Here is a 13,855-nt window from a genome sequence, read left to right on the forward strand (position 1 = left end):
GTGCCTCTGGGAAGGGTAATTTAACTGAGCGTATAATGCAAGTAGTATTACCATAGCCCTGAATTACAGAAGAGAAGCAGAGCTCCACTACATCTCTGGGAAAGGGTGGGGGTTGGTCACGTCTCATCAGTTTCAAAGGTCCTTCTAAAATACAGTAACACAGGAAATGTGTATGTGCAGATATGGCTCACTGAAAGTCAAAAATTCTTATCCCATTTTCCTTCCATGCTTGGGATTTTCCCAAAGTTTTTCTCGAGCATGAGAAACCAAATATGCTTTCCTCAAGGTCTTTAGAAATTCCTTGCTCTAGTTCTGGTGTAATGAATACCAACTGACTGTTGAGTTGACAGTAGTTACAAAGCCTGGGCCACACGGGACAGCAGTATAGTCTGAAAAATGAAAACATCCATATGTACTTCTCATTTGCTGTGAGTAGAAGGTGATCCTGAAAATGAATTCTATATTTCTTCCCACTCATCCTTCACCATGGCCAATGCCTAAAAAGCTGTGTTTTCTCCCCTGGCAGCAGCACATCCAGCAGTCATAGCAGCTGCTATGTTATATTGCAAGGGTGACAAAAGTCATCTTCCAGACAGGTAGAAAATGATACAAGCTCCATGGCACATGACTGGATCTATCATACCTGCTCTGCATTATTTAAAGGTACAATAGCATAGCATAACAAGTTACATTGGCTAACTCAGTATAGCAGCGTCATAACCTCTATGCCGGGTTATAGTTATGAATCTCCTTTGGACAGTACAATGCAACCGTTTCTTCTGGATAAGACCTATTATATTTGTTACCTGCTCTATAATAAGACGCCTGGACCATCATTATGCCACACCAACTTTATAGGTTCTTTTGCCTGACCAGATTCTTTCATCCTAACATTCACCAAAATGAGCAGCATTCGAATCAGAAGGGCTGGGCTGGGGTGAAACAGGAGTGAAAACACTAGTTCCCTGTTCCTGTACCTGCTGCAAGATGAAGCGGACTCTTCTGAGTTATAGCCGTGGGATCTGGCAAAGCTTTCTGGTCCTTTCTAAACAGCCCAGACTTCACTGATGTGAGGCAGGGCTGTAAAGTGTAAGAAGATAGAGGGTGCTCAAAGGGCCATTGCTAAACATTTCCTTCGCTTTCCAGGCACTAATTTCAGCTTTGGACGTTTACATGCAATAGTAGTTTAGGATTAGATTAAGAAGTACTTCATGCCTGGGATTACACCCAAATTTGGGGAAGGTGTTTCAGATCTCTGAGGGGCAGTTGTAGCCTAAAGCAGAAACGCAGTTGTCCTGTGCATGGTGAGGTACTGAGCACTTACAAGGCGACAGAGAGTAATTTGGTGTCCCTCACCTGAAATGAGATATGATTTCCCCAGAAGGGAGTCTGGAATTTGTATTATTTTCAGGTGATAGTGTTTATGTATCTCTGTTAAAATGGCATATTATTCCCAATGCTGATATCTTTCTGGCCACAGAGGCTAAACTATTATTTCTTATTCATACTTCTTTTTTCTTTCCTGCAAAGCTTCACTTCTTTAATGCTTGTTATTTAGAAACTTTGTGTTATGTAAATAAAAGCGGTGACCTTTGCCTTTCCAGGAGCTGGAGCTAAGTTAATGTAGAACAGTGCCAAGAGAGAGTAAGAGCAAACAGGGTTAGAGCACATTTTAAAATGCCATTTTCTTGCTTGTAATTTATTCTTCCTACCTCTAGCATTCCTCTGCAGAGATATTTATAAAAATAGGTGTTCCATGCACTGTATATCACAGGTTTATTTAGGACTGTTGTTGAAGATTTACACTGCTTAAAAGAGCAGTCATAGCAGATAATTCCATTTGCAAGCTTCAACAAAATGTTCTAGGGAAAGTGCTGTTACCAACCGTGGAGAATTTTAATGATGGCAGAGTTTACAGACAACTTATTTGGCAAACAAGGCTGCAGCAACAGACACCTCAGCGAGTTCTTTTGCCAGTGGTGGTTTTGATTGTTGCCACTGCCTGTTAAACACACTTTACATCTACCTCCCAGCCTGCTCCAGAAACTTCAGAGCTGTGTTTATCCTGCCATGCTAACCTTGCTCCTCATAAAACCTATCAGGAACTCATCTAAAAAAGTTGCTGAGCACCTCACAGACTTGACTGGGGTACTTGGTCACCGCTTGTTCTGTTATAAAACTTCCCGTTATGTAAATAAAAGTTTTGGCTTTCCCATTACAATAAGGAAAATTAATAATAACTTTACGGATAATGTAATACGATGCAAAGTGACCATGGGAGAAGCTGGGTTAAGGTACCTCCTGCTTTCTGGGAGATGCCTCATTAATTCACATCTCGCTAAGCACAGGGTTCACTATTGCAATAAATTAATATGGTGCTTTAGTAATCTGTTACCAGCTGTTGGAAGGAGTGAGGAAAAGAGGAGCTTGCAAGCCGGTAACTCCCTTCATCTTACAGTCCTCACTGAACTGAGACCCTCTCTGTGCGCATTTAGACCTGCAGGGACACGCCAGAGGGACAGCAGTGATATCCTTGCTACTTATTGCACATAATATATAATTATCATGTGCTATATATTGCACATATGTTATAATAATATAGCGCTATATATTGCACTTATCCAGCTTAGATTCCCTTCCCTACAGGCAAACTGCTTTTCTGTGCCGCAGCCTTGGCAACACCTAAGAACCTGCTCACTGGCCCACCTCTCGGTCACCAGCTGCCCATGCAGCAGGCTGGACCACCGCTGAAAGAGAAAGACAGACTAAATGTACGTGGCTTTCCCTTCACAACTGGTCACTGGTGTCTGGAAAAGGAAATTTGAGCTACTCCCTCTCATATTGTTCCTTTTCAGCAAATACATCAGGTTTTGGTGCTGCCAGTCTGACACCCCTTCATTAGCACTCGAAAAGCTCATCAATGTAATCCTGTGTATATTGCACTGGAAACCTTGCAAGATGCCACACTACTCCCCAGTGATTTTTCTTCCTTTCTCTCACTGCTTTTGTGTTGTCAGCTAGAACAAAAGGAGTTTCAGTTAATTATCTGTGTATTTGCTGAAACCACTAACCTACATCCTAGCTAGCGCAAAACAGTTGCTTAACTGAAGTTCTTGGCAGATTTACACACCTTCTGGTTGTAAGTTTAAAAAAATCTATTCCTGTTTTCAGATTTGCATATTCAATTTCCTCTTATATAAAAATAAACATTTTACCTTTTACATTATTCTCCAGTAACTAAGGAGAAAGGAGGAGGATTCAGTAGCTGGAATATTAACCTGAACTGTGGAAGGTCCACACTTAGCCTCTTCTTGTCCACAGATTTCCCACTTCTCTAGGCAAGGTCTTCAGGTTTCTTTGCCTCAGCTTCTCATTTGTAAAATGGGAGCAACAACATTCTTTTCACAACTATAGATTGTGAAACTCTCAGCTATTACAGTGACAGGGACGGTGCAGGTGACTGAATAGATAAACTACTGCAAGAACATAACATGGAGGAGTTTAATCTAATTTAATGCTTTGAAAATATATTTATCTCCACCCATATGACTTTCTTCTGGTGCTGCTCTTTTTTGATGGACTGTTTGTCAGCTGAATCAGTTTCCTCAGTTCACTTCACTACCCAGCTCAAAGACATAGGCCAATGAAATGCGGCAGGCGGGACAAGACGGCTCAAAGTATTAACTGCTTGAGTTGTATTGCCACCAAACAGCAAATCATGGCCCTAGAGTTTCATGAATCATTTTTTGCACAGTAGCACATGACATAGCTGGAACTCAATTAATGTTTCCACTGATTTTGCATAGAGCTGTGACCTTGCATACCACATTCAAACAGATCACATGCAAAGTCACAGCCACCTCACTGACAGATACAAACTGAATGTCACCATCTATGCACCCACCATGTTGTCCTCACCCTTGATGGTAATTAAATGTGAGTTTTCTCCTCCTGGGCAAAAATTAAATATCTGCAAGATGTGGAGATTTTATCCTGGGTGCAGAGGGAGAGGGTTCAGATGTCTCTCTTCTTGCAGATAATTGCTTAGTTTAATGAGGAAGTTTTGCAGAATTTTTAACCATTGCTTCTGTGCCTTGTTTAATTATTTGCATATGGCATCATCAAGTTAAAAAGAGTGTGCATATACAGCATTTCTTCTCATTCCTGTATTTGACATTAATGAAAGGAAGCATGAGGATAAGTTTCTTGCTAATGATGATAGAAAATTAGTTTCAAAACCCCAGAGATGCCTTGAAAGATACACCAATGATATATAAAGGTCCAAGGAGAGAGATTCAGCACAAAACACTGCTTAGGCCCTTCTGGGCTGTTTCTCCAAGAGATCCTGTTCCCATTTAGTTTTGTAGTTATGGGGGAGGGTGGCAAAGAGTAAATACAGAAGGATCTAAAAGACTGCAATACACACAGCAAGTAAGTGAGGCTGATAAACACAGCGCAGACTAGACAACGAATGCCAGCATGGCATATACGGTAAAGGTTACATGCCTGGAGACCTACAGCCAAAGACAGATTCATGGCTTTTTTTTTTAAGTCTCAAGCTAGTGAAAAGCTGAGTGTCTGAAGAGGAGCACCGCTCTATGCATTAGTCATAACGTTTTGAAGGGCAGCAAACCCACAGTCAGGAGCACAAGGTACGAGAAAAACAGTTGCTAATTCTTTTCCTCTCTCATTCTGCAAGATGCAGTCTCCAGTTACTCTCAGCATCTCAACCAAGCAACAAGAAGCCAGTTCAGAGAGGATCACGTTCTCTTACACTCTGTGCTACCGTATGCTTGAGCATCTCATTTGCAATCTTGTGTATTTCTTCTCTGATAAGACAGAGTTTTATAGTGGTTTTCAGTGTGAAGGGAAGAGATGGTGTTGATCATTAGGACTTACTGTCTTAGTCAGTGGTAAGCAGTCGGTCAAGTATATAATACAAGCCCCATATAACAGTAAGGGATCCGTTTGCCCAACTTCACCCTTTCCTGGCACTGAACTGGGAAGAGCTGCGGGAGTGAGGATCAGGTGATGCCGCTGACATGGCTCAACCATTTCACCACCTCAGACAGCTCTTCAGTTCGGGGGTTTGTTTATTTTCCTGATTGATAGGCTTCTGATTTTTTCTTAAGAGTGCCTGAATCCCTCTGCAGATAAACAAGTCTATGACAATAAGGCTGCTTTTCTTAGGTACTTTTCGGAACAGTTTAGAAATAGCCCCCGTACACTCAGCTTGAAAATTCCTCCACCACGCAGTCGCTGCTCTCTGCCTACGGTTACTGTTTGTCTGCATTGTCTCCCACGTCCCCTGGGTTATCGCTTTAATGTCTTTGACATTAAAACACTTTAACAGGAAGTCGCTCATTATACACGGGCAGAATAGGAAACAAAGGGTGAGGCAAGAAGGAGAAAAAGATAAACGGAGGTGGCAAAGAAGCTACCACTAATGGTTCCAGCCAAAATAGCTTTTTTAATGTTTCAGTAGGTCTCTCAAACACAAACACATCACAACCATTAGCCATCAGATGCACAGTTTACTTATGTTAGTCTTGATGCTCTCAATTTGTTCTGTTTTACTGATCTCTAATAATATTTTGCACACAATTATGATATTGCAGTTACAGTATGTGGGAAAGAAGCTCTTTAGTGCTTTCTTCACGTAGTGTGTGCTGGAAGCGTGTTTAAACCAGAGCTAATGGTTTGAAGAGGTCTCAGATCCTATGTTGCAATGCAACATTTAATAATACAGTCATGATGCTACTGAAAAGGGATGCAAAATTCATCTATAAAAACAAATAATTAAAAATATTAACAGTTTTTTTAAAAAAGTAATGGAGTGAGCTGGCTGTAAGCTGGGAAAGTCCAGAATGAAGTCTCAAATGGTGCACTTAACCCCTCTGTTATACATGGCTATTTTGGGGATCTAACACTGTGGTCCAGCCACTCTTGGGCACACACGCCAAGTTAGTATATGGGCAAAGCTGTAATTTTCACCACGGTGAATGTACATAAACTCCAGTCATTGTTAGCCCTGAAGAGGGCTGCAGAGCTGAAACATTGCTATCTGGAACCACAGGAGTTCCTCTAATGGCTTCTCTAGTTTGTTAGATTAAACTTTTACAGCAACACGTGGCACCCAGACTGGCAGAGCTAAGTTTCAGTTCTAACCACAGTTTATTGCTAGTGATCAACCCACACACTGCTAATTGCAATTGGGATAGAAATAATGTGCAGCCTGATTTGACTTAAAAAAATATATTTTCCTCAAATCCTACGCTGTTTTTCCTCTATTGGAGTCACACAACCATGAGCTGTCATCTGATGAGGCAGCAGAACATACAGTAATTACTAAAAGGTAGATTTCAGGCTCTGGATATTGCCCTCTTGCTAGGATGAGTAGAGGCATCGGTCTGGAAAGAATGGTGCTAAGGAGCCAGAAGTTGCTTTCAGTGAACTTGAGCAAGAACTTTGATACCAGCTTAGGGTGTCAGGAAGCATCCCCTGGGAGACACCAAGAATGCTAAAATTCATTACCTAAAACCAGGATGATGAAAGGAATTCCTTGAGAAATACAACACGTTAAAGCTAGGATGTATCGTTATTAGCACAGCAGTACATCCTTCTAGTGCAACAGAGCCCCACCGCCTGACAGCTGACGTGCTCTCTCCTGTTGAAACAGACACCTGCTGGGGAATCACCAGTAGCCGCTACCTTGCGCCTCTTCTCAGGCAATGCAGACTTAGCTCTGTCGGCCACAGTGGTTGAGATTGGAAGGCACAAAATCTGTTGCGTATCCAAAATTAACGTAGCTAAAGAGTATGTAGTGACCGGGCAGGATCTGGATCAATCAAAGGAAAAATTAACAGGAAGAATGTCCTTCTTTCTTAAAAACCAGACTCCTCTCTGCTGAAAAGTATTATGGCTTGCATTTACTGCATCAAACTGATACACCTCCAGGTTTTTTCCTGAAGGCTGGAGTCCTTAAGAGTATTTTGTATTGACATATTATATATCATGCAACATGTATGTTTTATAAAATTATAGTAATATTCACAGTATTAGTTTTGGCAATATAGGATACAAAACTTAACTTTGTCAAGGAAAGCACCTCTTACATCACAAAATTATGGCCAAAGAATACATTTTCTGAAAGGTACCGTTTTGTTAAAAAGCCATTTTGGCAAGGAAAATTGACTTGCTCTAATCAAAACCACAATGCTATTATAATGTGAAATAACAGAGAGGTGACTATACTTTTATGGGCATCTGAGCATAAAAGGGCGAAACAAGATTACCTGTGAAATGAAGGAACAGAAGGGCACTTGCTGTTACCTACCTACTACTCTACCCACAGAAGGGAGAAATCACACTAGAGAGCATCTGTGTCAGGTAAAGAAAAATCATGCGTCATTTCATTTTTCTGTTTTACTGATTTCAAGTGTTCAAAATTCTTGAATGACGCTCTCCAAAATAATGAGGTTTAAAAATAGTAAATGTCATAAATGCTTTCTGGATTTTATTTCATAATCAAAATAGTTACAACACTATTCAAGGTTAAGTGCCTTAATATTATTAATCATTCATTACATATGATTGAATTAAGGGCCAGCAGCACTCACACCAGTCCTGCAGACACTTGCTAGCTGGCTACTATCCCTTTCTTAATATAAGTAGCACAACTTGGCCATCTCCAGGGACTCTAGCAAAACATTAGCTTTTGTAACGTGACTGGAAAGTCACCAAGTTTGGGTTATTTTCAGTTTATGTGGGAGTAAGTTCCAGTAAAAGAGCTGGTTGGGGAATTCTCCAGCAGAAGGATTTTCAGTAAGAAAATGCCCTTTTCGCAGAACCTAAGTTTTCAGTGTGGAAAAAGAAAGTTTGGAAAAAATACATTTTTCCCTGGGAGAATCAAAATGAAGGCTCACCCGGCTGCTGCCTGCTACACTCTCTTCAATTCCACTTTCGGCAAAAAAGTGAATTTAACAGCCGCTTTCCAGGCAGGCTGCTGGAGGTTGGCAGTCCCCAGCTCTCTGCCCTCCTGGCACGCGGACGGCTGCAAAGGGAGAGGAAGAGGATGAAATGGGGAATCAGAGCCCTCCACATGCCTAGAAAACCCTTGCCAGTTCACAAGTTTTCTGCACAGCTGGCCAAGCGGTTAGCAGCCAAGCACAATGAAAACGCCACTTAAGGGCCCAACAAATTAAATTTTTCTGAAAATCCATTTCTACAAAAATCTCACTTTGACATTTTGTCCTGATTCAATACACCTCTTTTCCCCAGGGGAGAGGGTTTCTGTTTTCCAGACACTTCTGTCCACGTATCGCAGGGCTCTCGGGAGATCCCCTTGCCACCCACTCCTCTGTGTTGTAATGAGGGCACTCTGCTGGAGTGACCTTGCTGGCCACGGCCACTGCTGCATCGCATGGGGAAGGGCTGTCCCCGAGATGAGGCCTCTAGGGAGATGCTGGGGTATCTGAGTAAGCAATTAGCAAACAGACCTTGAGATTATAGTTGAGATCAGAAGAAAAGCTCAAAAACCTCTACCAACAGGGCTATGAAATGTTTGTTCCAGCCACAGCATAGAAACATGGTTTTAATGTCACTTAAATAAATTGGCATCTTACAGCATTCTAGGACATGAATATATTTGTCTCTTTGCTTAGTTGCAGGAAATCGCAGTGATGGATTGACATCATTTTATAATTGCATGCGATGCACACCCAAAACAGAGGGCTCAGGCAGTGAGCTGCATTCTAACTAAATTCTCAATATTTGTTAATAACAAAAGTTCAGCTAGCATGATATAAGAACTGCACGTATAGGATGAAATATTAATTTAGTATGCTTCAGTTGAGATTTTTAAGGTAGTCTTATTTTCCTTGAATGCATGGGTTTATCATTATCAGCCTGAACACAAGTAGCACTCTTCAAGGTTTCTTGCTGAAAAGAAATCGAGTGTGCAAATACTCCTTCATCATAATCACACTGGCTGTGCAAGGTAATTCATAAAAGAGCCAGAAATATATTGAAATTCAATATTGTTTTAGTCCAAATCAATATTAATAATTGTTTGCATTTTTAAAGTGCAATTTACAATTGAAAAATGTACAGAGATCAACCCATAGTTGCTAACACATCAAATTTTCCTATTAAACTTAAAGGCACAGTAATTTTACTTAAAAATGTTTCTTATAGAGCAGGAGAAGGCATTGATCTGTGAAAACAGCTATCTATTATTTATATGCACAACATTAGACCGGGTTTTAATTATAAATGAGCTAAAAGGTCAGTAACTATTTTATTTTTAAGGTCTTGATTTGAAATTTGGATAGCTTAATACAAATATTTACGCACTGTGGGCTTAGCAATTTCTTTCACTGGTGGGATGGCTCACAGTGGAAAGTGCACACACGGATTAGGCAAGGTTAATTCTCAGGAACTGGAGCAAAGGAGAGCCTCTGAGCTGCAAACGTAAATGTTCCCATCTGCTTCACTGGAGAATACTGTATCTGTGAAATGCTTCTTGAAAGGGTATGAAGGGAAACCATGAAGCACTAGTGGATAGCACAGGAAATGCAAATAATCAGAATTAAGCCTCAGAAGATTTTGCCAGTGCCAGAGTTGGGGCTCAAGGGGCATAATCATTTTGTAAATGGACAGACCTGTGGTTTTGTAGGAAATTGTTGTGAAAGAGAAAGATTTAAGAAGCTGTCAAGCACCAGACTGGGTCTAAGGTGGTTTTCTGGACCTGTGGACATTGATATAAAAACTGAATTTGATAGAACCAGGAGTTAAAACTTTGTCTCTGTCGTCCTGGTTTGAATGAAACCATTGCCATCAGTGTGCTGATGGCTCTGCGTACTCTTCAGGAGTCCTGGCTCAGGCACACGTGGTTTCTTTATCGTGGAAATAATTACAGAGTGATAAAAGCAGAAAGTATTACAAAACCGATCATTTGTTTATAAAGCCCTAGGAGGCTGTGGAATCTCTGTGCCTGGCTATTAGCAAAGCATCTCTTAGCACTGGTTTAAGTACAGTTGATATAGTTTATCCTGGGGATAACTTACACTGTGGGCAAATCAGAAAAGCTCAGCCCCTCTGTCCCTGTTTTTCATGATCTGTTTGTGACCGTTAGCTGCTGCCACCTAAGTTTAATGAAAGCTTAAGGAAACCCTAGATCTGAAAGTGCAAATATTTAATTTTTTCCTATCAAACTGTGCATGTAGGATAATAAACTCACCCAGCACCAGAGCTGCAGGACTGTACCTTGTCTGGTTTCTCTAGGCAACCCCAGTGAAGTCATGGAGTACAAACTGGTATGACAGCAAGAAAAGCATTTAGCAATGTGCTATCATCGGAAAATTAAAGTCCGAAAGGGATATTACAGTGATGTAGCCAACAAAATCCAAAGCTAAGCAGTCAGACTAACTTGAACCATATCTCTGGCAAACACTGCACAGAAAGGAGAAGAATTAGACGTCCCTTAATTGCTACAAGAGCTGCAGTGCTCAGCAGGTTGCAGGTGTGGAACAAGACCTACAGCATATGGCAGCACCCCTGGTCCTTGACTCGAGCCTTGACTTTATGCCTGTCTACATTACAGCAAAAAGAGGGAGGAAAGAACAGAAGTTTTGAGGCTGCGTCTACCTTCCCCTCACTGAATGCAGAAGCTGAGAAGGGATGGAGTTACAAACTGAGTCTGATGTCAAATGCATCGAGTCAATAGAGTATATCCATTCCTATAGAGTATCAATGTAACAACAGGAACTTTCCCAGTGACATTTAATGATCTCCGATATTTACAGCACACAAGTATGCCTAGCAGCTAGTTGCCTTATCTGTTCTTATTACAAATCTGACAAAAGGTGCTTAAAAGTAATTGAATAACAGCAAACCAAACAGTAATATTCTCCCACTCTACCAGCATTACAGAACTGATTTTAAAGAGAGTTCATGCCTATTCAGGATTCTCATTACAACTCAATATTCAAAATCCCCTTCTGTTTAAAAGGCTGAGTAGTTGCTCTGAAATCCGTGCGTTTCCTCTGACTGCTCTGAAATTTGGAGTGTCTGAAATTCTGGTGCATAGTAGCGTACAGATAAGGAAAAACTGGAAGTGCATTGCAGGTAGGCGTCCCAGTTCCTTATACAGTGACCACCATACTGGTGTCTCTGCTCCCCTGTGTAAATGGGGACCTACGGTCCTTTACCAGACAACCTTGCACTTCCTTCCTCACCGAGCCTTACCGTTACTGCAACCACCACCTAATGAAACAGCCCCATTTCTGAACAGAGACCACGTATGTCTGTCTCCTCAGTGGCTCTGTTGGCAGCTATGCAATCCTGTCTTTCAAAGTACGACTGTGCTGAAGCTGCAGGTGGTATTGCACCCCGTCCCCAAAGCTGACCGTGCCTAAATGCAAAACTTTCAGAAGCCAAGGAGTGCACGGGTAGAGCAAATGCTCACCACTGAATGTAAGCAATGCTCCAGTATAACACTGATAAACATACCCTCATGCTGCCTTTGAACAGAGACCATCTACTGCAAACGCTCAGCTTGCTTCCCCAGGAAACTCCTGTCCACGTCACAGCTCTGCCCCTCTGCAACTCCTCCAGCTTCCACATGTACTTTCCATCACTCATCATTACACAAACCATTTCACTCCTCTTTAAGTGATGGCAAAGCCCCCAGATATTTTGCTTCCCTAATACATGCCTAGGAGATCTCTCAGCTTGCAGAAGGGCTCCTTCCCTTTGGTCCCACATGGCATGTGAGCTGGAGGGACTCAGTCCCTGCTTCAGACCTGCCAGCCCATCCAGACGGCGGCATGTCACAGCTACGCCTCTGCACACCCAGCCAACTAATCCTTCAGTACGGCTTCCCTTTATACGCTGCAGTAATGTGACAACTGAATTAAAAACAAAAATTCTATCTAATTTTGTTTAGAAAGTGCACTTCAAAATAAAATGCAAATATTTGTTTCCGTTTGCTTTGCAGTATATCCCAGGGGAAAATTTTCAGCTGGAAAGAAAATATAAGAGGCATTTTAGAGAAGAAAAAAACCCCAGTTTTCCAACTAGATCTACTTATAGAATATGTCCTTTCAATTAGCTGCTGGGTTTCAACTGCCCAAATCAAGAACAAGAAGAAATAGCTTATCTCTGACATACGGGCATACTCTGTGTGAAAAAGTACCTTGACTCAACAGATGGTGATCTTTCATTAGGGAGAAAGCATTTGTAAAATTTCAATAAGAAACAAATTAGTCATCATGTCTAGAAGGATTAAGAGCCAGTATTAGCTGAAAACAGTCAGACGTACACCCTTACAAAAGTTACTCGAGTCAAAAAGGAACCCACTCCACTGCCACAGCAAAATGTTCCCTTTTCAAGGTTATGAGGGCTGTTTGCTTCTTCCTGAAGTAACCATAGTAGCATCACAATGAACTACACACAGTGTGAGCCAGGAGGTTGTTTTCTTTCTGCTTTTGCAGAAATTTTGCTGTGTTGTGTTTCCTCAAGTGCAGAATTAAAACCACCCTCACTTGTGACACAGGTTTTTAATTCCTAGCTTACAGGGACTATTTCACAGTTCTCCTGTTTTTCTTGCTCACTTATGACTCCCAGACAAAGAATCTCCACTTCAGATACTTTTATCTTTTAGGAAAAGGAAATAGCATTGAGGAACCATGAATCTCCACACCGTATTACATGAACCATGTTACGTACGGCACAAAGTTAAGCTGTCGTGTTGGAGGACGGGGCCCCACACATATATACACATAAAGCTACTCAAAATTGTTGTTATAAAAACTACTTAAAATCTCGTGATGTCAAGAGGTTTGACATGTGAATAAAACTTTTACCCAGTGCTAGGAACATATAGTTTAAGTTTATGTATATATAAAAGAATATATATTCTTCACCCTGAGGGTGGTGAGGCACAGGCACAGGTTGCCCAGAGAAGTTGTGGATACCCCATCCCTGGAAGTGTTCAAGGCCAGGCTGGATGGGGCTTGGAGCAACCTGGTCTAGTGGAAGGTGTCCCTGCCCATGGCAGGGGGGGTTGGAACCAGATGATCTGTAAGGTCCTTTCCAACCCAAACCATTCTGTGGTTCTATGATAATATATCTATAAAAGCAGCTCATAAAATCTTTAAGTTCTGTCATCTTTTTCTCCTTACCACAACACATCTAAAACTGCACAGAAAAATTCATTTATAAAAGCAAACTCCAATGTACATTTGCTTCATGCGGACATAAAGGAGAGAATATGTCTGAGATAATTACTTGTTTGGTACCTCTGAAAGTCCAGCTTACTCCAGGTGCATCATATCTTCTGAAAGAAGGTGTTTTTATTCAGAATAGCCAGGAAACCTATAGAAGAGACAAATGCAGCACCTTCAGGGATGTTCAGCCACCACTGTCATACTGTTCATACACCACTGCATTCAGCACAGTTTTCTGTGTGAAATATTTTAAGTGGGACAATACCTCTATAAATCCTGCTGCCAGGCAGAGCCTGGGAAGGCCAGGCTGCCTGCACGTGAGATCTGCCATGCAAACTGTGTGCCTTCTACTCTGGTGTGGAAGAAAGCTGGACAAGTTCATTATTGACACTCACTATTTACACTGCCACTGTACAGCTCCTGTGAGATGTTAATTTGAAACAAAGTAAAGAAGGCTTTTTTTCATTTCAAATACAAACTTCTTTAGAGATTATATTTTAGCTTAGCAATAGTATTATAACCCCTTGAGGATCTTGGAGAGGTGTGTGTATTAACTTGCTAAGGACCTGCTGCAGTACTGAGGAGATTAGTAACACATGACTCCTGCTACAATTTGCACCCAGGAA

General features: G+C 41.4%; 1 protein-coding gene and 1 long non-coding RNA gene across 3 annotated transcripts in view; one reads left to right on the forward strand and one right to left on the reverse strand.

Moving 5' to 3' along the window:
• Nucleotides 1–13,855, forward strand: part of CHST8 (carbohydrate sulfotransferase 8) — a 186,144-nt gene that overhangs the window by 21,981 nt on the left and 150,308 nt on the right. The gene's annotated exons all lie outside the window — the stretch shown is intronic.
• LOC148051040 (uncharacterized) overlaps nucleotides 13,304–13,855 on the reverse strand; it is a 177,876-nt gene continuing 177,324 nt past the window's right edge. Inside the window, exon 3 of the long non-coding RNA XR_015700697.1 lies at nucleotides 13,304–13,377. This is a non-coding gene — a long non-coding RNA (uncharacterized LOC148051040). The remainder of the gene's footprint in view (nucleotides 13,378–13,855) is intronic.

The sequence above is a fragment of the Nipponia nippon genome, unplaced genomic scaffold, assembly GCF_047370975.1.
Source record: "Nipponia nippon isolate SJK-2023a ecotype South Korea unplaced genomic scaffold, ASM4737097v1 scaffold_7, whole genome shotgun sequence".
Taxonomy (NCBI): domain Eukaryota; kingdom Metazoa; phylum Chordata; class Aves; order Pelecaniformes; family Threskiornithidae; genus Nipponia; species Nipponia nippon.